The sequence below is a fragment of the Artibeus jamaicensis genome, unplaced genomic scaffold (assembly GCF_021234435.1).
Source record: "Artibeus jamaicensis isolate MK-2021 breed Jamaican fruit bat unplaced genomic scaffold, CSHL_Jam_final contig_3243, whole genome shotgun sequence".
NCBI lineage: Eukaryota > Metazoa > Chordata > Mammalia > Chiroptera > Phyllostomidae > Artibeus > Artibeus jamaicensis.
The window spans coordinates 2,414,236-2,438,484 of NW_026521766.1; positions in this window are offsets into that span (position 1 = coordinate 2,414,236).

A 24,249-nucleotide genomic window follows, 5' to 3' on the forward strand; every position below is an offset into this window, starting at 1 on the left:
TAATGTGGTTTTAAAAATACACTCTGGATGATTGTGATATATTTATGCTTCCCTATGACCACTACCCTCAGTAATCCCGTCCTAAACCAAATCTGGATTTGGCCATGTAATTTATTTTGGCCTTTTAGATAATGGGTCAATATAAAATATGACAAAGGGGCAGAAACTTGAAGGTGCTTTTCTTTTATTGTCATTGTTGCTCATGGAATAGCCTGTTACATATTGAGAGACATAAGGCCCAATCAGCTCCATTGCTGAGACTGACAGACAGTCATCCAGGCAAAGCACTTTCCAAATGCCCAACATTTATTGCAGATGCATGAGGAAGTACATCCAATACCAGCAGAAGGACCACCAAGCTGAGTCCAGGCCAAATTAATAACCCATAGAGCTGTGAGCTAAATAAATGTTTGTTTTTCTGGTACTAAATGATGTGGCGAATTATGCAAAAAAAGTTAACTAATATAGAAATTGGTGCCAGTAATGAGGCATTGCTCTAACAATAACATAAAACATGTGACATTGGCTTCAGAACCATGTGGCAGGCAGGAAATATTTATACTGTCTGGGAAAGCAATGAGAAAGCTGTTAATGAAGGGTAGAAAAAATGGCAACTTATGTGTCTGTGACAAACAGTTGGCCAAACTGTCACTTGCGATATTTTAGAATCTCAATAAAAGACACAAGACTTTTTGGATCTGATGAGGAGAGATGTTGAAAACATCTGCTAGACACTACTAACCACATAAAATAAGGTGTTATAATAGAGTTGAGCTAAACAGGGAACCATTTAACATGTAAGCAGAATTTAGAGAGCACAGGATGGACAGAACATGTGGGGTTAGGAAGTGTAGCTAACTGGCTCTCAGATCATTCCCCTCACTTTAGAAATTATTTTCTATGAAATTGCAGTCTGAGAAATTTTCAGGCAAGGGCATGGCTGTAAGATTCGGAAACTTCCATTAAAACTTCTGAAGTATTTAAGCCACTAAAGTTACAAAATTTTAAGCAAACTATGTTGTCACTGTATTAAGCAACTAAATTGTGGGATGGTATCTAATATAAACATCATATAATAATTTCCAGAGATCAGTTGCTAGTTGTAATTCATGTTAATAATACTGTAAGAATGTAAGATTTCTATACCCCCTGTATTTGCTTTTAACTATCGCCAGTACAAAGCCTAACCTAGTAGGTCCTCAATACATATTTAGTAAAGAAAAATACAATGTAATCAGCCTGTAGTTGCTTTAGATAGCATTGTCATGTTTTCAGCTACCAAACTGTGTTCGTTAATGACATTGAAAGATATTTCACCTTTAGAGTGGTCCTCTGATAATTTCAAATGATTCTCGCTCTCCCTTTCCTTTATTCAATTCCAAGGGAGCCTTTGTTGTTAAAGAAAGCTTCTAGTAAAGGCAGTCAAAATCCTCACAACAGAAGATCAATGGGATGATTATAATCACTTTCTGTTTTCCCTCAAAATTATTCCTAATGTGAGGATGCCACTTATTAATACAATTATAAAGATAGAGCTTATTTGCATAACCATAGGAAAAGAATCTGGAGAGGGCAGCTCTTCAACTTCATGTTCCAGGAAATGGAAAATGGCAATATTCTCAATAGGCTATGTGCATGCTCTAATCACAGGGCTCCGTGTGCCACGCTATTAATTAACATATAAATAGCTGCTATTCAAATCTCTGTCTGAATAAATCAAGACACGTGAGCCAGATACGCCAATTAATGAGATGGCATTGCATAATATTATAGAGAACAGGTATCTCTATTAGGACACTTGGAGAACAGAGGAAATGGTAGAGTGTGGCAGATGTCTTCATCAGAAGAAGAGACGTTTGACAGGCACCCACCTCCACTGACCCAAACAGCCTTGGGGAGTGGGAACTGAGCCAGGCCAGTGCGGGTGACAGACTTGTACATGTGTTACCTGTTATGGACAGATTTGCTTATTGAGGTTTTTGTTTTTGTACTTTGATGGGATTTATTTATATTAATGATCCTAGGTGGTGTCATTTCATTTGAAGATAGAACTGCATCTGCGAGAACGAGAAAGAAATTAAGCATGGTCCCTACTATCTTCCAAAAAATTAAAAACTTAATCACTGCCCATTCTCACTGAAAAAGTTTGTTAAACATTTTTATGTCCCATCAAATATTATAAACCAAGTTATATAAATGAATAAATATGTAGTATATAATATATAAATGATATATGATGACAGCATTCTACAAAAACTTAGAATAATTTAACTTTTAGCCAAGAAAATACATTATTTTTCTTAGCCAACCAAAAAAAGGTAAATTCAGCAAAAATTTTACTAAAAAGTGATGAGAAACAAAGGGTGGCATGTCCTTACATGAATAAAATTAGAACACTTAGTTAAAAATTACTTCTCCAGGTACATTATTTTTATAGTTTTTTTGAGTAAAAAGTTAAATTTTTATGTAGATGTATCATATAAGTTTAATATATGTTTTTATATAAGGTATGGCAAAAGTAGGTTTACAATTATGTGTGTGAAACTGTTTATTCTTGTATTTTATTTATTAATTATTGTACTATTTTCCATAGGAGCAACTTTAAATCTGCCATTGCTCCATCCTATATATTAAGATCAATTATGATTTTATACAAATAACCTTTTCTGATATCATGTGTTTTAAAATGCAATAATATTTTACTTCATAGTAATATTTGCATATACATGTTTTCATATATGTGGGCACTATCTTAGATTTTCTTTAATTATTCTCATTTCCAATAGTGTATTTCTTCATTCTTTAATGGGTCATTAAGCCCAGTATTCACCAATATTGCTCAATTTGCTTAAAATATTGCCTAATAAAAACTTTGCCATTAGAGAATGACACAATTTTTTAATAATCAGAAAGTGATACACTGAAGCCCTTCTTATAATCATATCAGTTTTTGTAGGTTTTTTTAAAAGGACAGTGAGAAATTCCTTTATTACTATCCAGATTTGATTCAGATTCATTACTAATAGCAATTTCACTGCTATTAGTAATGAACTCACTTTTTAAATGTATCATGCTATTTTTCAGTTAGTGCCTAATTTTTCACATTAAATTGAATTACTTAAGTGTTCATTTAAAAAAAGACATTCTACATTTATCCTATATGTACATATATGTCCAATTTTAATCTATTTATTGTAAAATCAAATTTGACTACACTTAACATTGCTTCTGACCTAGATATTCTGATTCTAAGCAGGTAAGTTCAAAACATATTATTATATATAAAGAATGTGATAATTTTTAAAATTACTGATGTAAACAATTTTAATTTCATCTAAGCCAATTGCTCTGTGTTTTTCATACTTTACGCCTTCTCCTGTAACACTTTCTGTCCTTGCATAAATCTTTAGTTCTTCATTTGCTAATGATTTCTTTTCCTTTAAAAGAAAAACAAATAAGACTCTTTATACTTCCCAATAACTCTACATTTAAATATGTGCCTGGATATCTTTAGCAAAAGAGTGAAGTGTGTATTTATTTCTTCCCTACATTCTGTGTCATGATTCTAAAGTAGAAATAAAAAAGATAAGCTTAGGGTGAATTCTACCATCACATCAATAAATGCTAAAGCATCATCACTTTTTTCATATCCAAAAAACATAGCAAAATTTTGTATGTCTTATATAATCACTGTAAACACCTGTTAAATTGTATATTCATACCTTGCTTTCAACACACAAAGAGGCAAATGCTAGTATTTGCCTATGCTTTACAGAGAAAAACAGCAGCAGGGAGTGGTTGTGTGAGTTTCTGATGATCACACTCTCGAGCTTGTTCTCTGAACCACTGCCCCGTAATAAGTTAACTTCCAGATATCTAGCCAGCAACAATAATTTCCTGAAATTGTGTTTTCCAGATTTTGTTAATTTATTGCAATTTATTTACTGAAAAGATTTGTTGTTGCAAATTTGTTATTTGTCATTTCGTAGTGCTGTTTCCTTCAGATGTGAGCAATACATTACATTTTCAATATGACCCAGCATGAGTTATTCCACCTCAATGAAATGTTGTTCAGATAACCTTACAGTATTACTTTAAATGATATAATATCAGCTATCAGTTTTTGTGTTGAATGGAGAAAAATTAACTAAAGTGAGAAAATTCCAACAAAGTCTCTCCCTTTTAATTACTAAACATATGTTTATTAATGTTAAACTGTGTATAGGTTAGAAGTATCACATATTAAAATGTGAAAACAAACAAGTTTGACAGTATTATTTAAATAAGGACCTTTAAGCCAGTGAACTTAGACAAAGAAAATGTGACCACTTGCTTTTCTATGCCCAGAAAATTTAAGCTTTGTTTTTTATTTATTCAGTCATGTTTCATTTAACAAATCTACTTACTTGGGGCCTAAGTAATTTTAACAGTGGACTTTTACAAGGACATGAATCTTTGATTTCCATTTCCTGACTTGATGAACACATGTAATCAGCGATTTTCAGTTCCTATGAGAAAGGTAATTGCAAGCTCACTATTTTTAGTTCATGTTCCTAGCCTTTCTTTTTCCTTTTACATTCTTTTCCACTTTCTGCTTTCTCCAATAACATGAGAAAAATATTTTTACATATACTCTCACCTACTCAGCAAGGAGGTATTATATTGTAGCACAAACCATTAAAATTTTTACAAAACTGATCTGGAGAGAAAATCATGAAAACATGCTTACATCATAATACTGATTTTATTAGTTGTATAATACTCAGACAGATTTAAAATTGCACATATTGGAGAGAGTTTAATATGGAGAGAAAGGTCTGTGGTATGTGTGTGCCAGTAAATGTATAAAATAACAAGTGACAAATCCTAGGCAGAAAAATCCAAATGTACCTACCAGTTCTGTTTCTAAAATCATAGAGCTTATTTTTGAGAGTCTTGTCTGAAGTTTGTCATGATTTACAGTTCACCAGAGTCTCCAGCGGAGCTACATAAATACTTCATGAAATAGTCTACTGAGAGTATTAGCATTTTAAGATACAACAGAAATTATTTATATGCCTTTGCTTTAGGTAACATTTTTTTTTGTCAGTAAATATGAAGACATGAAGAACTCATCTGTTTTGTTTATAGTTGGGAAATGTAGCTTGGGAATTTACTATAAGCTGAAGCTTTGCTTGCTGAGATTCTATTAAGTCTTCATTGCAATAGAGGCAAAATGTTAAAAGAAAATATCTCAGGTATAGTAGCACTAGAGAATGCTGAATAGTTTGCAATTTGCATTTGTTCTAAAACATCTTTTAAAATCCTTGGTATTTAAGGAGGTTAACTGTTTTCCTGTAGACCACAGATGAACTTTCTTTCTTCACCCAACTTCAGAAACAAAGGAAAAAATCTGCTTAAGTGAGGGTGGGAAGGTGGCAATTATCATTCAAATAAGCATAAATACCACACCCAGACTATTTAATTTTCAATGTAATTAAAAAATAAATAACTTAATACAATACACAGAAATAGGTGCTATTCTCTTTCTCTATTGTCCTTAATCCCTTGAGCACATCACATTTCTCAATTAACAGTGATTTTAAGTGATATCCCTTAGTCATGACTTCAGGGAGAATAAAACGAGGAAAGATGGTCTGTTCCATTTAGCAAACATTTAAAAAGTACTTGCTCTAGGGGGACTTCCGCCAAGATGGAGGCATAGGTGGAAACATTGTGCCTTCTCACATAATGAAGTTTAAAGACAACAAGTTTTAGTAACAAAAAACACAGCCAAAACACAGAGAATTGAACTATACTGAAGTCGGACAACAATGAAACCTTCAGCCATACCTGTAAGAGGGGTGGAGTCAGCAGCTGGCCAAGTGGGGTTACGAAGGAAAACTCCACCAGACTGACCCAGGCGTGCAGGCGGTGGTTGGCAGATACCAGGCTTGGTTTTGCGATGGGCAGACCCAGTTAGGGCACAAGGCTGCAGGCTGACCGCAGTCACACATTTGCCTGAAGATAAAACAGTGAAGGAGCAAGCACTGAGACAGACTGCTCAGGCCCCAGCAGCAGGAGACAGCAGAGGGGACCCCCATTGCCAGTCTTTGACCCCGCCCCCACGTACAGCATCACAAACCAGCGACCTAGGTGTCTACCAGGGCGGCCCCGCCCTGGTGGACACCTGAGGCTCCTCTCCTAATACTTAAGGGGCACCAACAGACCAAAACATTATGGCTTAAGAAGAACTCAAAGTCCCAGAGCCCATGACTCTAAGCTACCAAGAAATAGCCAGACTTTCAGATGCACAGTTCAAAACACTGGTGATCAGGATCCTCACAGAACTGGTTGATTTTAGTCACAAATTAGAGAAACATATGAAAGCTAAACTAATTGAAATGAATGGTAATGCACAGGAAACCAATAGTAATGGAAAGGAAACTGGGACTCAAATCAAAGGAGTGGACCAGAAGGAGGAAAAAAATGACCAAACAGAAAAATATGAAGAAACAAGAATTCAAAAAATGAAGAGAGGCTTAGGAACCTCCGGGACACCTTTAAACACTCCAACATCCAAATTATAGGGGAACCAGAAGGGGAAGAGGAAAGCCACGAATGGAAAACTTATTTGAACAAATAATAAAGAAGAATTTCCCCATTCTGGCAAAGGCAATAGACTTCCAGGACATCCAGGAAGCTCAGAGATTCCCAAAAATTTGGACTCAAGAAGAAACACACCAAGGTACATCATAATTACATAAGCCAATATGAAAAATAAAGAGAGAATCCTAGAAGCAGCAAGAGATAAGGGGACAATCACCTACAAAGGAGTTCCTATCAGACTGTCAGGTGATTTCTCAGAAGAGAGCTTACAAGCAAGAAGGGGCTGGAAATAAGTATTCCAAGTCATGAAATCCAAAGACCTACATCCGAGATTGCTCTATCCAGCAAAGCTTTCATTTAGAATGGAAGGACAGATAAAGAGATTCTCAGATAAGGTCAAATTGAAGGAGTTCATCATCACCAAGCCCTTATTATATAAAATGTTAAAGGGACTTACTTAAGAAAAAAAAGATGAACAGTGAAAGTACAGCAAACTCACAGTTATTAAGAACCACACCTAAAACAAAAGCAAACTAAGAGGACAGGTAGATCAGGAGCAGAACCATAGAAATGAAGATCTCATGGAGGGTTAGCAACAGGGGAGTAGGAGGAGGAGAAGTGGAGAGAAGATAAAGAGAATAAGTAACATAGATGGTAGGTAGAAAATAGATAGGGAGGAGGGCAAGAATAATAGGGGAAATATAGAAACTAAAGAACTTGAGACATGTGGTCATAAACTAAAGGGGGGAAATGGTGGGGGAGGTGATGTGCAGGGTGGAGGGGAATGAAGGGGGGAATAAAACAACTGTAATGGCATAATCAATAACATAAAAAAATAGATCTCATTTTGCTAAAAAAATATAAAATAAAATAAAATAAAAAGTACTTGCTCTAGTCCAAGCAACAGGCTTAGTGTCATGAATACAAAAATGAAATATGTACCATGTGGTATCTGACATTTAGTACATTTAATTTAGTGGAAAAGAAAAAAAATGTGTATATTTTAATATAAGGTGCTCAAAACTAATTGTTTATGGCAGATCAACAAAGTGATATTTCAGACAAATAAAGAAGAAAGCTTATTTTTGAAAAATAAAATTAGAAATTACTTTATGAATTAAATTAATATCTAGAAATATCTAACACATGCCTATCTTAAAATATTTAGGGCAAAGATAACTGTATCCATGATACCAGATTAAACATAAATCCATTTCTTTCTAGTTCAATGTGTTATTTTCATCCATATTCTTCTATACTCTTTCCTTGATTCTAAGAAGTGGAAGTGACAAATAAGAGAACATGCTCTACACATGCTTTCCATGTGTGATACTAACACGGTTAAAGAGCCAAAGTGAAGTTCTTTTCTAAGTCACGATTATTATTCACCACTTAAAAACCCTCTGTGTCCAGCTAAACTCTGAAGCATTATATATACACTTAACAAGAAGAAAGAGTATTCCTCTAAGTCTACATATTTGAAGATTCTAAAGAATAAGCAAAACGTTTGGAAGATTTGACTTTGGATGGTGGACACACAGTGCAATATACCAACGATGAACCATAGAACTGTATACTCAAAACCTATAGAGTCTTATTAACTAATGTCACCCCAATAAATTTAATTATAAAAAACAATAGGCCACTCTTCATCAGTTCATAAAAGAGAAGGTCATTCAATAGATACTTATATTGGTAGAAGACCCTAATACCTCAACATGACTATAACCTTTCAAGGTAGATCAGAAAGAAACCTGAGGGAATCTTCGGTTAGTTTGTTTTTTCAAGCTGATATACCCACCAGCCATTATGCAGGGAGAATCTCTGTAATAGCTTTACCCTGCCTGTCTGCAGACAATAGAAATAACATTGTTATTCTTTCTTTAAAACAAACAAACAAACAAACAAACAAATATGAAACTAAAATCAATCAGACAAAAAAACAACCAAACAAAAGAGTACTTTTTATTTCTGGTTTTGCTGCTATTGTAGTTTGATATCGCTGAGGTTACCTTCTTTGGAGTAATAGAACATAGATGGAAAATAGTTCATAAACTTATTTAAATACTATACTTATGGCCCTCATTAAAATATTCAAATTCTGATGTTATTAGGGAAAGTTGCAGATAAAAATGGTCTGAAAGTAAGGTCTCTGTGGAATATAACTTATCCCTTTTTTATGAAGAACCTAAAGACAGAGTACTTGAAATTCCAAACTGCTTCAGTGGTTATATCAGTAATGTGGAAATCTGTTCACATAAGAATGATATCAGAATCATGATAGAAAACTATCAATACTATTGATTTATTAGTGAGGGAGATTTGAGCAAAGTGCCTATAATCTTTCAGTATCTTCTGTAAGAATTAATGAATTATACATGACTTAGAAATTCAAAGACTCAACACGCCATCCATGTTTGTGCTTAGGATTTACTTATTTATGTATTTATTTATGATTTCGTATACAGCAGAAGTCTCCAGAAGACAGTACTGCCCTAGTTGGAATGTCAAGTTTTCCACTGGGAAGCAATAATGGAATGTGAAATAAAAATGAGTAACCCCAGGCACACAGCCATGCTGGATGATTCACTTAGTAGTTTTGTTACTAATTCCATTGGTTCCTACAAAAAAAAAATTCCTAAACCTCTAGGTATTTACATTTTCCTTGTGATATCATAAAGGCAATAAATGTGCTTACAATGGTTTTTAGATTTGGTGTTAAAAGCCGTGATTTAGGGAACGATCAAAATTTAGATGCAGAAATTAGATCATAAAATAACTGTCACATAAATTATTTTTATGATATACTACAGTAGCTATGCTATGCATAGGCATGTTCTTGTTGAAAATTGGGTTGCCTGAATATTGTTTATGCCTTGACAGTATGAATGCCTTATTTATATAAAAGAATCTGCATAATCTATAAGCACATTCAACAGAGATTTTAGTGATAAAGCATTAAAGGTTAGAAGAGTTATTGTTAATTTGTAACTGTACCACTCTGAGTTCCCTTGTTTCCATGGGCTCTGGGCACCTAATTTGTTGGGACAAATCATGTAGAATGGCAAATGACTGTCTATTCTAGGGAGATACCATAGTGCAACATCAACATGCATTTAATGTACTGATACTGAATAATGGTATAGTTTATTAAGAAGGAATTTCTAGTAACTTTATTTTTATTACTATGGTATATTTTGGTACTTGTATCATGTAACAAAATTTGTGAGTATATTTCCTAAAAGATTCTAGTCATATCATTTCATGTTTCTTACACGGGTAGCTACTGGGTCAAAAATATTAGACGTAAGCCTGGTTCTGCTTACACATTCTAATCAAAACGAACATTTGAACAGTTAATTAGTAAAAAAAAAAGTAGCTTTATCGACATAATGATTTTAGGTGTGTTGTATTTGTAGGTACATTAAGTTAGGGTTGGCCTATTCACAGTGTCTCTGTGTGAAAATTACGAAGGTAAGATCATGTGAGGCACTGATATCCTGAGATTTCAAATACATTAGAGACTCTAGTAGAGATGCCATGCTGAGAACACATTTTCTACATTCTTCAGCTGGCCAAGTTTCACAGATAGCTTCATTTTTCTCTGTTATTTCCTCCTTCTGTCTTTCTCTCTGTCTTGAATATGTGAATTTAAGGCAGGGAATGCTAAGTCAAATATTACACAAACTTTTCACTTAGCCTAAAGCTTTTTTTCAGCATCAAAAATTCTTCAGGCATATTCACAAAATTGTGGGGTTTGAGATGTATCTGAGTCAAAAACTTTTGCCTTTCTCCAGCTTCCCCCTTTTTCCTTTTGGGATAAATATTGTATTGCCAAGCAAAAGCTGCCTTTACCCTTCCCAGTTCACTGTTCTTTCCACTGCTACACAAATAACCATCAATAAGTGGAACCTAATCAAAGCACCAACAAGCAAGCAAAATATAACCAGAGATGTTGAAATTAAGAACAAACTGACAGTAACCAGAAGGGAGGGGATGATGGAGAAAAAGAGGAAGGGTTGTCAGAAATCTGTATAAACAACCCATGGACAAAACCAAAGGGGGTAAGATCAAGGGTGGGAAGTGGGAGTGGCTCAGGTCAGGGAAGTGGTGGGGGGGAAATGGAGACAATTGTACTTGAACAACAAAAAAAAAAAGGTTAAAAAATAGTTCACATATTTCTGATACTTCCCAGCTTACGAAGTAATCATACCACCTCATTTGCTGTGCCCACCTATCTTTATGGCAGGCTAAAAATTCAACATCTCTGTTAAATATAGATGGGGAGCCAAAGTCCAGATGGGTTAGTGAAAGGTAGAGCTGCAGCTAGAACCCATATATTAGTAACTAATGTTGATACTTTTCAAACTGTAGCTAAATAGCCCTTCACATCCACTTTGTATATACGCTAACCCTAGAAGTGTAGAACGGGAATTTTCCCAGGGTCACTTAATTAGCCTTAGTACCTCTCCTTATATACATGCCCCCTTTCTGAAAATTAAAAAGCTGTGCTTTTGGATGGACCATGCTGGGGTATTACTTGACTAGAAAAAAAATCTATGCATGTCTACACACAAAAAAAATGTAGCTTATGCCTTGGCAACCAGTGACCCAGCCTGCTAGTGGCATAGCCAGGGCAAGTTAAGACAGCGCCAGATCTCTGACTGAGCATCAGTTCTTCTCAACCCATCTTCTCAGAAGGGAGCAGGGAGTTCCTACTGCCCATGCCGCGTACCACCCCACTCATCTCCTCGGCACTTCCTTGTGCCCACCACAATCAGCTTCTGAAGTTGCTAAGGTCTTCCTTTCCACACCTTACCAAGGTAAAAATAATCTTGTTCTCATTTCCGTTATTACAGAACTTTGTCAGTGGTTCTATCGGGTATATTGTTCCATCTCATATCTACCTTTTCATTTAAAAAAAAGTTAATTCAGTTCTAAAATTATAAATAGAAACATATACATAAACAAAACACACAATTTCTAAAGTTAGAAAATAGTATTTTACCATAACTAGAGTCTCATCAATCGTTTGAGGATCAAAGACTTAGACACAAATCAGGGAAAAGAACACTCCTTACAGTTCAGTCACTGATTTTTCTTAAATTATATGCTTTCAATTTCCTATTTTTTATTTCTGTGTATGTCTTTGATGCTGTGAAAGATTTAAATGTAATTCTGTGAATTTGTAAAGCAACATACTTGATGGGTTATTTGTGTAAACAAATCCACATTAATGCAAAGTTAGCAATATGCTACAAATGAGTTTGATTTCTCAAATTTGCTTTCTCAGATGTTACTGGTAATTGCTCCTAAGGAACAACTCACTGTTTCCTCTTTCAAGAGACTTATGACAGTGGAGTAGCAATCAGGAATGAATATACCCAAGGGCAGGGAACAATCTCACACAACCCAACAGAAAATAATTGCAACATCTATTTCTAGAATATGTAGCAAAGCTTTTGAACAGATTCTCTTAAACTCTATTACAGCATACACTGCAATATGGATTCTATAAAGATGAGATATAACAACTCACTTTTGCTAAATTAAAAGTAGGCTTTAAGTTTTTAAATCAAACAAAAAGTAAATGTAAAACTGAAAACAAATGTTTAAGAATACATCAAATGCATCCATGCATCATACTGCAGCTATGCTTCAACAAAATAAGTATGTTTTTTTAATTCCATCATTTTGGAAGGCAAGTTAACTTGCTAGTTTTGAGCACTACACAATGTTGGTATTTGATATCAACTCTTCTTCTCTGTGCACATTAAAAGATTCCCCAAAATTATTTAAAGATAAATAAAAAAAGGTTAAGCAGTATTTATGTAGATAAACTATCCAGTAGCTACTGATATTTTACATCAGATATTTAAAAAGAAAAGAAACACTTGCTTTCTAAGATTTTTGAAATATTTTATTTCATAATAGTGGTAAGAATAGTAGAAAGTATTTCTTGTTAGTGTTCAGTCTTTTCTAGGATCTTGAGTTTTGTAGCTTAAGACATAAAATATTTCAACAGTGGGTAGTATACTTTTTTTTAACTTTGGCAATTTACAAAGAGGATATTAAAATTAGGCAAGATAAGAATTAAATTGACTTACTAAAAACCCATATGGGATCTGTCTATTAGAATATTAATTTGACAAAAATATTACATGTAATTATATATAACATTACCATATGATATACTGATGGATAATGCATTATTGATATATAAGAGTCTTAGTTTATAATTATAAATTATAACTTCTTATACCCCTGACAGTGTCTTTCACAGAGCAGAAGTTTTTCATTTTAATGAAGTCCCTTCAATCAATTATCTTTCATAGATCATGTCATTGGTATTATATTGAAAATGTCTACATCATAATCAAGGTTATTATAACATATTCCTATGGTATCTTCCAAGAGTTTCATAATTATGCACTTACCAATAGATCTATAATCCATTTTGAGTTTATTTTTGTGGAAGGGTTAAGGTTTGTGTCCATGTTCGTTTATTTTACACGTGGATGTTCAAATGTTCCAGCACCGTTTGTTGAAGAGACTATCTATGCTCTATTTTATTGTCTTTGCTGCTTTGTTAAGGATCAGTTGGCTTATTTATGTGGGTCTATTTCTGGGTTTTCTATTATGTTCCACTGACCTCGTTGTATAGCCTTTTGCCAATACCACACTGTCTTGATTACTGTAGCATTATACAATAGTGACTCTTGAAGTTGGGTAGCATCAGTTCTGAAAGTTTGTTCTTCTTCAAAATTATGTTAGGTATTCTGGGTCTTTGGCCTCTCCATATAAACTTTAGAACCAATTTTCAATAAATTGATATACATAAAATACCCATATCCATATGGATATTCATAAGTTACTTGCTACTATTTTTCCTAGGATTTCACTGAATCTATAAATCCAGTTGGGAAGAATGGACACCTTTACAATATCATGTGTTCTTGTCTATAAAGAGGGAATATCTCTTATCTATTGAGTTCTTATTTGATTTCATTCATCACAATTGTGTAGCTTTTTCTTACATCAATGTGTATCTTGAAATTTATAAAATTATCTATTAATGCATTCTGTTATACTAACACACATAAAAGATAACCTGCCTGATTGTGTAATTGTTCACTTCTATGCCAGCTTTATTCAATAACTTCATAATTTGATTTTACATGGCTATATTTAAAGAACAGCTCTAGTCCTTTTCATCAGTCTCACCTACCTATGCAAAAATATCAAATGAATAACAAGAGAAACATAGTGTGTGGTGCTTGTAACTGTAGAAGCAAAAAAAATCTTTTGATTATTTGAAAGTTAAAATTCAATAATTTTATTTCATTTCAAAGTCATTGTATATATAAGATTTTGATGTGCTCAGTCACTAAGAAATGATTATCAAATGATCAGCATTTCTAGGATGACATTCTTTCAAGTCTAAGATGATATTCAAATTGATATGCAACACATATTTGTCACACAAAACACAGACCAGGTGTTTATAGTATTGTTGTTGCTCTTTACCAAAACATTATACAAAGAATGACACTTACAGGAACTAGCATAAAGGACACATGGACAACAACTAAGGGGGGTGGAAATGGAAGGGAGGTGGGGAGCATGGGGGCTAGTGGGCTGGGATGGGATTAAAAAACAAAAAACTGTACTTGAACAACAATTAAATAAATTAATTTAAAAAATTAAAGAATGACACTTTCAGAAATGCAGATTAATAATCACTTATATTAATAACCATAGCTCATAAAGCATTCATTTATTATTTTCCTATAAGTAATTATTATAAACTCTTAATTTTTGCATGAGAAGATTTGAATACTTCTATTTATCATGGTCTGAAGATTTTAAGTTTCTGTTACCTAATTATTTAATTAATTGAACTGTGATTGGTAGTTTCTTTTTTTTAAACATTTTTTTATTGATTATGCCATTACATTTGTTCTATTCCCCCTCCTCTGCTCCCCTCCACCCTGCACACCCCTCCCCCACCATTCCCCCCATTTAGTTCATGAACATGTGTGTGTCTCAAGTTCTTTAGATTCTGTATTTTCCCTACTATTCTTACCTTCCCCCCTATCTATTTTCTATCTATGGTCTATGCTACTTATTATCTGTACCTTCTCCTTCTCCCACTCCCCCGTTGCTAATCCTCCACATGATCTTCATTTCTATGGTTCACTCCTGATCTAGCTGTCCTCTTAGTTTGCTTTTGTTTTAGGTGTGGTTCTTAATAACTGTGAGTTTGCTGTCCTTTCACTGTTCATCTTTTTTATCTTCTTTTTCTTAGGTAAGTCCCTTTAATATTTCATATAATAAGGGCTTGGTGATGATGAACTCCTCGAATTTGATCTTATCTGAGAAGCACTTTATCTGTCCTTCCATTCTAAATGAAAGCTTTGCTGGAGAGAGCAATCTTGGTTGTAGGTCTTTGGTTTTCATGACTTGGAATACCTCTTTCCAGCCCCTTCTTGCCTGTAAGGTCTCTTTTGAGAAATCTGCTGACAGTCTGATGGGAACTCCTTTGTAGGTGACAGTCCCCTTATCTCTTGCTGCTTCTAGGATTCTCTTCTTCATTTTAATCTTGGCTAATATAATGATGATGTGCCTTGGTGTGTTCCTTTTTGGGTCCAACTTCTTTGGGATTCTCTGAGCTTTCTGGATTTCCTGGAAGTCTATTTCCTTTGCCAGAATGGGGAAGCTCTTTTTTATTATTTGTTCATGTAAGGTTTCCACTAGTGACTGTTCCTCTTCCCCTTCTGGTACCCCTATAATTTGAATGTTGGAATGTTTAAAGATGTCCTGGAGGTTCCTAAGCCTCTCCTCATTTTTTTTTGAATTCTTGTTTCTTCATATTTTTCTGTTTGGTCATTTTTTCCTTCCTTCTGGTCTACTCCCTTGATTTGAGTCCCAGTCTCCTTTCCATTACTATTGGTTTCCTGTGCATTACCATTCATTTCAATTAGTTTAGCTTTCACATGTTTCTCTAATTTGTGACTAAAATCAACCAGTTCTGTGAGGATCCTGATCACCAGTGTTTTGAACTGTGCATCTGAAAGTTTGGCTATTTCTTCATTGCTTAGATTTATTGGCTCTGGGGCTCTGAGTTGCTCTTGAGCCATTTTTGGTCTGTTCCCGCCCGTTAAGTATGAGGAGTGGAGCCTTAGGTGTCCACCAGGGCAGGGCCACCCAGGTGGCTGGTTTGTGACACTGTATGTGGGGGTGGGGTCAGAGAGGGAGCAATGGCAGTCCTCTCTGCTAGCCCAGTCTGTCCCACCACTTGCCCCGGTCTGTTTATCCCAGGGGAAATGTGGGAGCCTGCCACCCTGCGTCGTGTGGTCTCAATGCTCACCTCTTCACTGGTTTATTTGCACACAAACGCTCGACCTACCGCAGACAGCCAGCCGGGCCTCTTCCCTGTGTCTAACTGTAGCTAGCCCGCACCTAGGATCTGCACCTTCCGCTGCTCGTGCACCACCCAGTCGGGGATCTTTTTGGCCAACCAGCTCTACTGCTGGCTTCAACCCTCTTACCAGTTTAGCTGAGCATTTTGTGTTTTTTTGGACTCCATATTGTCAATTTTCTGTGTGGTTTGGTTATGTTTATTGTTGTTAAAAATTTGTTGTTTTTAGATTTGGTTGTGCAGGGATGCAAGGTATTTCCACCTACGCCTCCATCTTGGCAGAAGTCCCTGATTGGTAGTTTCCAATTCTGGGATAGCTTATTTAAATGATTTCCCTATGATGAAAGAATAGAGATGCTTAAAGAAATAAAATTATTACTTTAAACATCTTTTTAAATGTTAATAGCTCTTTATGTTTTCATTTTCTAACCAACAAATTTACCAGGAACAACTAACTCAATTGAGGTTAAATATGAGATTTTTTAAATAATTATATTATTATCATCAAAGTACTTAACATATGCATAGAAATGTATGTTATAAAGTATATAGATAATTTTAGAAATAAAATGATACATAGACTGATGACAATAATGTTTTATATGTTTTTGTATGAATTTGTTTTGCTCATTTCATAGTAATTTAATTCTAATAAGAACAGAATAATGAAAGCATCAGGAGTGTGTAAGTGACTGACCCTTATCAGACAATTGTCATAAAGTCAAGACTAATACACATATTAGTCTTCTAGTTGTTACATACACTATAGGCTTTCACTAACTTGATGAGATGTTAATTTTATATTGTAATTACCATGTTCATACTTTGAATTATCAGGTAAGTATTTGTTTCTTTTTTGGTTTATTATTCCTGTTTTCTTCTGAGCTATACATCCAAAATCTTTAGGATATTCTAAAATTTCATTCAGAGTAATTAAAAGAACTGGTTTTATAAATAAGATCAAGTTTAGGCCAGATGGGTGTCTTTTGAACCTGTTGTCTCTTTTGATATCAGAACTGACTTTCCTACTTTAAGCCTCCAACATCTTTCACGGATGATGTAGTGACATCCTAAGTAGTGACATCCCGGCCCTCTTAATTCTACTAAAAACTTAGTCTGAACATCTTTTAAAATGCCCGATTATCTAATTGTGTCAATGCTCTATACTGTATTTTTTTTCCTGGAATCTCCATGAACTGGCCTTTTCTTGTTTCAGCTTTTCCAAACCACATTGCCTGCATCTCTTCACTTCACTCACTGCATTTCTGACATTCAGAGTCTCTGGCAATCCACCAAAAGTGAAGATGTTCCACAACTTCCACATTTGTTTAGCTCTGGATCCAGAACACTTTATCTGCTTGGCAATCTGTAGATTATTTACTGAAGACCACTTTAACTATATCCACAGATAAATTAAGCCATTGTTGCAAATGTATACTTCTATATGTAGCATTACTACGATATGTTACAATTACCTACACATGGTTATTGCCTTTACTAGTCTGGATTTCCTTGATGATAGGTAATGCTACAAAGGTAGTATTTATTTTTGTGTCCTGAGTCTATAGTCATGCAACCTGAAACACAGAAGGCCTTTATAAAAGTTTAGTAGATAAATGAATGTTGATGAAATAGCATTTAAGCCTATGGGTTAGATAGGATTGGATGTACTCCTAAATGAGGCCTGGCTTAGTCACAGCAATCACATTTTTTAATGTCACATGTTTTGCATATATTATGTTACTTAAATTAAAATTTGTTTTTCATTAGTAAGGTTCAGATAGGGCAAATCAAATTTCAGAGAAGTTCTTCATGAATATTCATGTCAGACTTCTGCTTTAAAAACAAAAGAAAGGAAAAATAACAATAAAAATTTAGTACTATGCTAAGATTTGTTAATACACACTTTGTGTAATTCAAATAACATGATTTTTGGGCTTCTGTTTCAATTTTATCCCGTTTTCTGGCAAAAATATTCATCTATAGTAACAGCTGTGCTCTTTAAATGTAAGTACTAAGGGTTTGTATGTTAAACTGGGCATTAATATCTATATAAAATAGAGGTTTTTAAATTTATGTCTCAATTAGTCTATTAAAACAAACTGTGTAGAGTTTGTCAGTGTGTCTAATTGGATCAGAGGGCTTACTTGTCGGTGAGGTCTGATGTACACGAAGTGTGTTTTGCTTTGGTAAATTGAAATCTATCTCTGATGTGGTTTTAAGGTAATAATCTAAGTGTTAAGTTATGCATATGTTTCACAGGAAAGGTAGTATTATGCTGCTGATATTGCCCATGGTGTACGCTCTTCCTTTTAAAAGCCAAGATCTAAGATGTGATGACAGATACATATGAATATGGAACAGAAAAGTAAATATTCAAAATCATGTAGAAACAAAGCAATCACTGAGAAAAAAATTTACAGATATTCCAATGAAATCAACTGGTGACATCTTAAAAAATAACACTCCATATGTCACCTTACTCACAGACAAGATTACTTTTTATGTATTCAGTGGACTTGCACTGTTTCTGAAAATAGCAAAAGAAATGCACTTCCTCCAGAAGAAGGCAGGACCAATCACTCTGTACTTTAGCCTTATGATTAGTAACCTTAAGAGCATCTGCTCCAGACAGCAGGTGCTAGATAGTTTCCTGCAGCTTAGGAGGAGTCCTCTGGAGAAGGATAGCTGCATTGTGTCAGGGCCGGTGGGCTCCGTACTCATCCTGGAAACCATCTAGCAGAGCACATGTGGCAAATGATGCACGGACATAGGAGGAAAATCATCTCCCATCCTGTAAGCCTTCTGTTCTCCTAAAACCGCGCACATTAAAAGAGAAAGAGGTATCTGTGCGTGTGCTGTTTTTTCCCTTCGTTCTTATTTCAGAGCATTAGTTTGAGCTCCAGAATAGATCGTTGCATTATCCCTGGTAAAATGAGAAAATCAGTTTAAAGGAGGAAGGAAGTTAGATAAAAGAGATATGCTGATCACCGGATGACATTATCAAGCTGAGAAAATGGGACCTGATTTTGTTTTATTTTGTGTCCTCCATCCCAAGGACAGTCAGTCCTCAAAAAGACTCTATCGCCCTTGAGAGTTTATGTTTAATGTTCAGCCTCACATGAATTACATTAGCTATTTGTTATTGTTTGGAATTTATAAACTTTAACAGCTTTTTATTGAAAAATGATGTTTTTTAAAACCTAGTAATTACAATGGAGAGCTCATTTTACTGTTGAAAAGATAAATGAGTCCTTTTTATAGAAAGGAACAGGATGGAGATAGATGCTCCATCCTAAGACTGAGTAGGCTATGCTAATATTGAATTTAATTATGCGTTAACTATCATTTTCTTACTGAGATTTGTCACTGCTCTTCTTTTTTGAACTTTTGAAAGTCATTAATTAAGCAAACACAGTCAACATTGTCTTCTAATACCCACTTTTAAGGAGTTCATGTTATTAAAAACCCGACATACAAGTCTAAAATAGGTAGTGCAAATTTATATATTTTTTGAAGGATTGGAGTGAAGACTGTCCACAGAGCTCCATACCACTAGGGTTAGATTAATAGAAACTGGATCGATCCACTTTTCAAAACTATAGCTATGTGAAAATCTTGGTACTGCTCGTAGGAAAACAAAGATTAAATGAATTAAAGAATTTTTGAGGTTTGTAATAGAAGTAATAATTACCTAGTAAGCTTCTGGTAAATGATCATTGCTGTTCATCTTAATTGCATGGAAACTATTTAGCAGTAACAGCTGCAGCAGCAGTAGCAGCAGCAACAAGTAGCATTTATTTCATGCTCCCTATGTGCCACGCCCTCTGTTAAATATTCCTTGTGGTTTGCCACTCCAACACATGGCAATATGTGGCAGGACTGTGGAATCCCAGTCCATGCCAACTGACTCTAAACCCCATCTGAGAATCCCTCAAGTGCCTCATAGAGATTAAGTAAAATGGAAGGTTTGGATCCCCCTGTGGTAGAGATTAGCCCAAAATACACAACCGCAAATGATTAGGTGCAGGCCTTTTTCTATGACAGACTGCACAGTGGGATAAAGAGGTAGAAAATCACTGAAAAGTGCACTGATCAAGAAAAGCGTTTTGGCAGGTGTTTTGAGCTGACCACTGAGAATAGGAAAAATCTATTTCCTGGTGTTGAAAATCATGGGTAGGTGGAAAAAGAGAATTTCAATTTAGAAAAATGCATGAAACAAAGCACAAAACATAGTGTACTAATAAGACTGGATTTGATTAAAAGTATGCATTAGTAGAATTCGATTCAATTCATGATTGCTTTTTTGAGTCCCCCCGCTTCCTCCAGAGCCCACCCTGACATGTTACTTTGGCAGAAATCACTGTGTTGTGAAGTAAAATTGCTGCTGGAAACAGGGATGAGGAGAGTAGCTATTTTGATCTCATTCTTGAAAATGACTCATTCAACTCTGAGTGATTTTGTTTCCTCAGTCTAAAATGATTAGCTGCATGGCTTGAATAGCTCTATGCACATTCAAAGAATGAACATATCTTTGCATACAGAAAATAATGAAATGGGCAATAGGACAGAGATATGGGTGTTTTCAGTAAGAATTTTTCCTGGAGGCAAAATATTTTCCGTGGAGTAACCAGTCTACATATGGTGTAATATACTGCCATCTTCATTTGCTTCTTCAGAGGTGAAGAGAGAAGAGTGGACAGTCTCATGATGTTCAGTGAAGACCAGTTCAGTGCAGGCAGTTCAGTGCAGGGAGAGAGGAAATCTCAGAATCATCAGTTAGACATTAGAGAACTCACTTATCTTACCATAGGAACTCTTAAAATAAATTCACTTCTACTATTTTTAATTTCACGAAACCAAAATTTTTTTAAAGTTATTTTTAAGTCAGTGAAGTCAGAATGAATAAATGATTAATTAGGTGATTTCAGATTAAATAACATGTCCAAGGTCAATGGAGCATGTGGATAGTTAAAAAATAGCATCAGTGCAGACATAGAGTTGACAACCTCTCAGTTTTTTCCCCAAGAAAGAATAAATAATCAAAGAAAAATATAGCCACTCTCCTTTCCTATATTTTTAGCATAAGAGATACTTTAAATGTAAAGTACATTATTTTACAATAAAGTGTTGTCATTTAAGTTAAATAAATTAAAAATCAATTATATTTGCTACATTTTTGTCATTTTTATTATTTCTTTATGAACAAGCAAAATTCTTACCGGTGACTGGCCCTGGTCTGTGGGTGGGGCTGGAAGTGCCCGCTCCATGTCAGTGGTTCAAAACCATTTTATAGTCTGAGTCATCTCAAGACAAATTAGGTATTCTCAGTAGGATATAATAAGGGAATAGCTTTATTTTGTTTCCACTGTGGACTGCAAACCCATTTCCTTAAATTTCTCTACCCTATTCATTGTCAGTCTGGAACATGTTCCCTTAAGTTTCTATTCACTTTTAGCTATTCAAACAGTTTCATTTCAGTTATTCAAAAGTGTTAATAAATTTGAATCCAAATCAATTCAAATGTAACTTTCTTTGCAATTTAGGCCACCCTTACAATTCTCAGAACATCGGTAAGTGAGGGAGTATGATCTGTTCTTTTCCTTCTCATTATACCTACTCTCCCACCCCTTTGCTGTTCTGGCTTCTGTGGGATCAGAGGCAGGGAAAAAAGTAAGGGTGAATCACAAGAACAAGTATAAAGGACACATGGATAAAAACCAACAGGGGTGGAAATGGGAGCGAGGTGGGGAGCACTAGGGGGGTGGGCTGGGATGGGAGTACAAAACAGAAAACTATAATTAAAGAATAATTAAATAAAAAAATAAATAAAAAAGAAATACTATATTTCCAGCACCTCACAGGCCTTTTATGCTCCCTCTTTGTCAGTATTCCCTTCTACAAAAGTGTTTACATTCTATGACTATAGATTAGTTTTGAGGGCTTATAAATTGATCCCTACACTATATAATATTTGGTCATGTCTGTCTTCTTTTGATAACCAGTATGACTCAGATTCTGTGGTTTAGTTGAATATATTTGAAGTCCATTTATTACTGTGCAATGTCTCAATGAATGAACAGTTATATATACCCATTTTCCTGTTGATAAACTATTGTTTTAGTCTGAAAAAAAAGAATGAGGGTGAATCAGACAGCAAGTCACATTCCTCTTTGTTTGGTACTGATGCTATCTAGCATTATACAGAGCATGTCCAAGTTCTGGTTATCTCTTGTATGCAGCCTTTTCATGTAACTTCAAGAACCTTCCTTGGGGACTGCTGCACTGAAATATTACATGCTGTAGGTAATGTTCTACTCAAATAACTTTTTACATGTCTTCCCAAACTCCTGTCCTCCAGCCTTTCTACTACAATTCTGGACCTGGAAGGCAGATATTCTAGGTCAAGTCTCTAGAAGCTACACATACACATTCAAGAGCCAATGCCACAGGAATTCATTCATTGTAGCCCCAATGACCCAGGGAGGACAGGTCACACTCATCATTCTACTCATCGCTTGTCATGTTCTCTAGGTAGCTACAGTCAAGTGCTCTCCTTTGTCCTTCAGAGGAGACAAAGGATCTCCAAATCTCCACATCCTGACCAAACTCTACAGGATGAGGTCGACTTTACCAAATATCTGTTTATTGTGTTTAGCGATGGCATCACAACAGGGTCAGATCTATTTCTACACACTAGCAAATGTTCAGCTAGATAGAAAATTGTGGTCCACCCCTCTGGAAGCCAAGCCAGCACTACATCACCACCACTGTCAAAGTCTCTTCGAGGAACTCTCTTGCTGCTCACTTTACCTGGCTTAAAGCAGATGAGGGAGTATGACCCTGTCCTTTCACAGCTCTCACTAATTCCTTCAAAGAAGTATTTTTGCCCTCAATGAATCTCTGCCCTTCTTTTCTCCAACACAGTGTACTTGCACTATTTTTTGATGCCACTTAATAAACCTCAAAGAGGTGTGGTCTAAAAATATGGAAACTCATCACCCATAGTGCTGGGAATTGGAGCCCCAGGGGGAAAATGTCTGAGGCAATAGAAAATGTACTACCCAAACTTCATTAGATTTGTTTATTCTTTTTCTTTTCTAATATTTTATTTATTTATTTTCAAAGATAGAGGGGAAGCGAAGGAGAAAGAGAGGGAGAGAAACATCAATGTGTGGCTGCCTCTCATGTGTCCCCCACTAGGATCTGGCCTGCAACCCAGGCATGTACCCTGACTGGGAATCGGACTATGATCCTTTGCTTCACAGGCCCATGCTCAATCCACTGAGCTACACCAGCCAGGGCAGATTTGTTTATTCTTTTACCAAGCATTTTTGAATATTGAGGAAAATATTAATCTAGACAAATGAGAGTTGAGAGTGTAGAGACTTTTTAAAGTTAAAGTTAATTATAAAACTCACATTACTGAAAGAATTACAATAAATGATCCAGCTCTGTTTGATTCCAGAAGAAGTTTCCATAAGAATAACATTTTTTTCTGTCTTCAGCTTGGGCACATTACTCTCTAAAGCCAGTGTTGTCTAACGATGCTTGCACGCACTGTCTCAAGGCTGAATTTGAAAGTACGGCATGTGCTTCCCAACAAAAAGCACTGTTAATAAATTCTCAATAAATGCTACTTAAAATTTTTCTTAATACTTCAGCAACACAGGCTCTCTTCCACACATGTCTCTGACAAAATGAATAAATTGTTAATAACCCTTATAACACCTTAGCTTCCTTTTGGAGGAAGAGGTAGCATTTTCTTTTTATTGTGCAATATAGCCAAAATGAATATTTTCATTCCCCATATTTTATGTGTGTGTGTGTTCACCATCTGGAACAAAGTCTAATCTTATTTTATTACCAAACACAATATATTAGACCCAGTCTTAATATTAACATCAAACTTAACATTAAGACATCAGAACATCAAGAAAGTAGATAAATGACTACTGCTTCCACTTTTGGTGTTGCTTTGCACATTCATATAGTTCAGCTCAAGCTGGGGTTTTGGAGGGCAATGACAGCTAATGATTTATTATTGATGGTGTCAGTGACTATAATATACCAATATCTACCTAATGTTCCATTGAAAAATAAGGCAAGGTGAAGGCCAGTGTATTTTTTCCTTTCACAATATTTTTTAGAAAATATGATGCAATTATTTAAGATTATTCTTCATGGTGGTCAAAAAACATTAACTGTTAAACAAAATACAGCCATTATATATTAATATA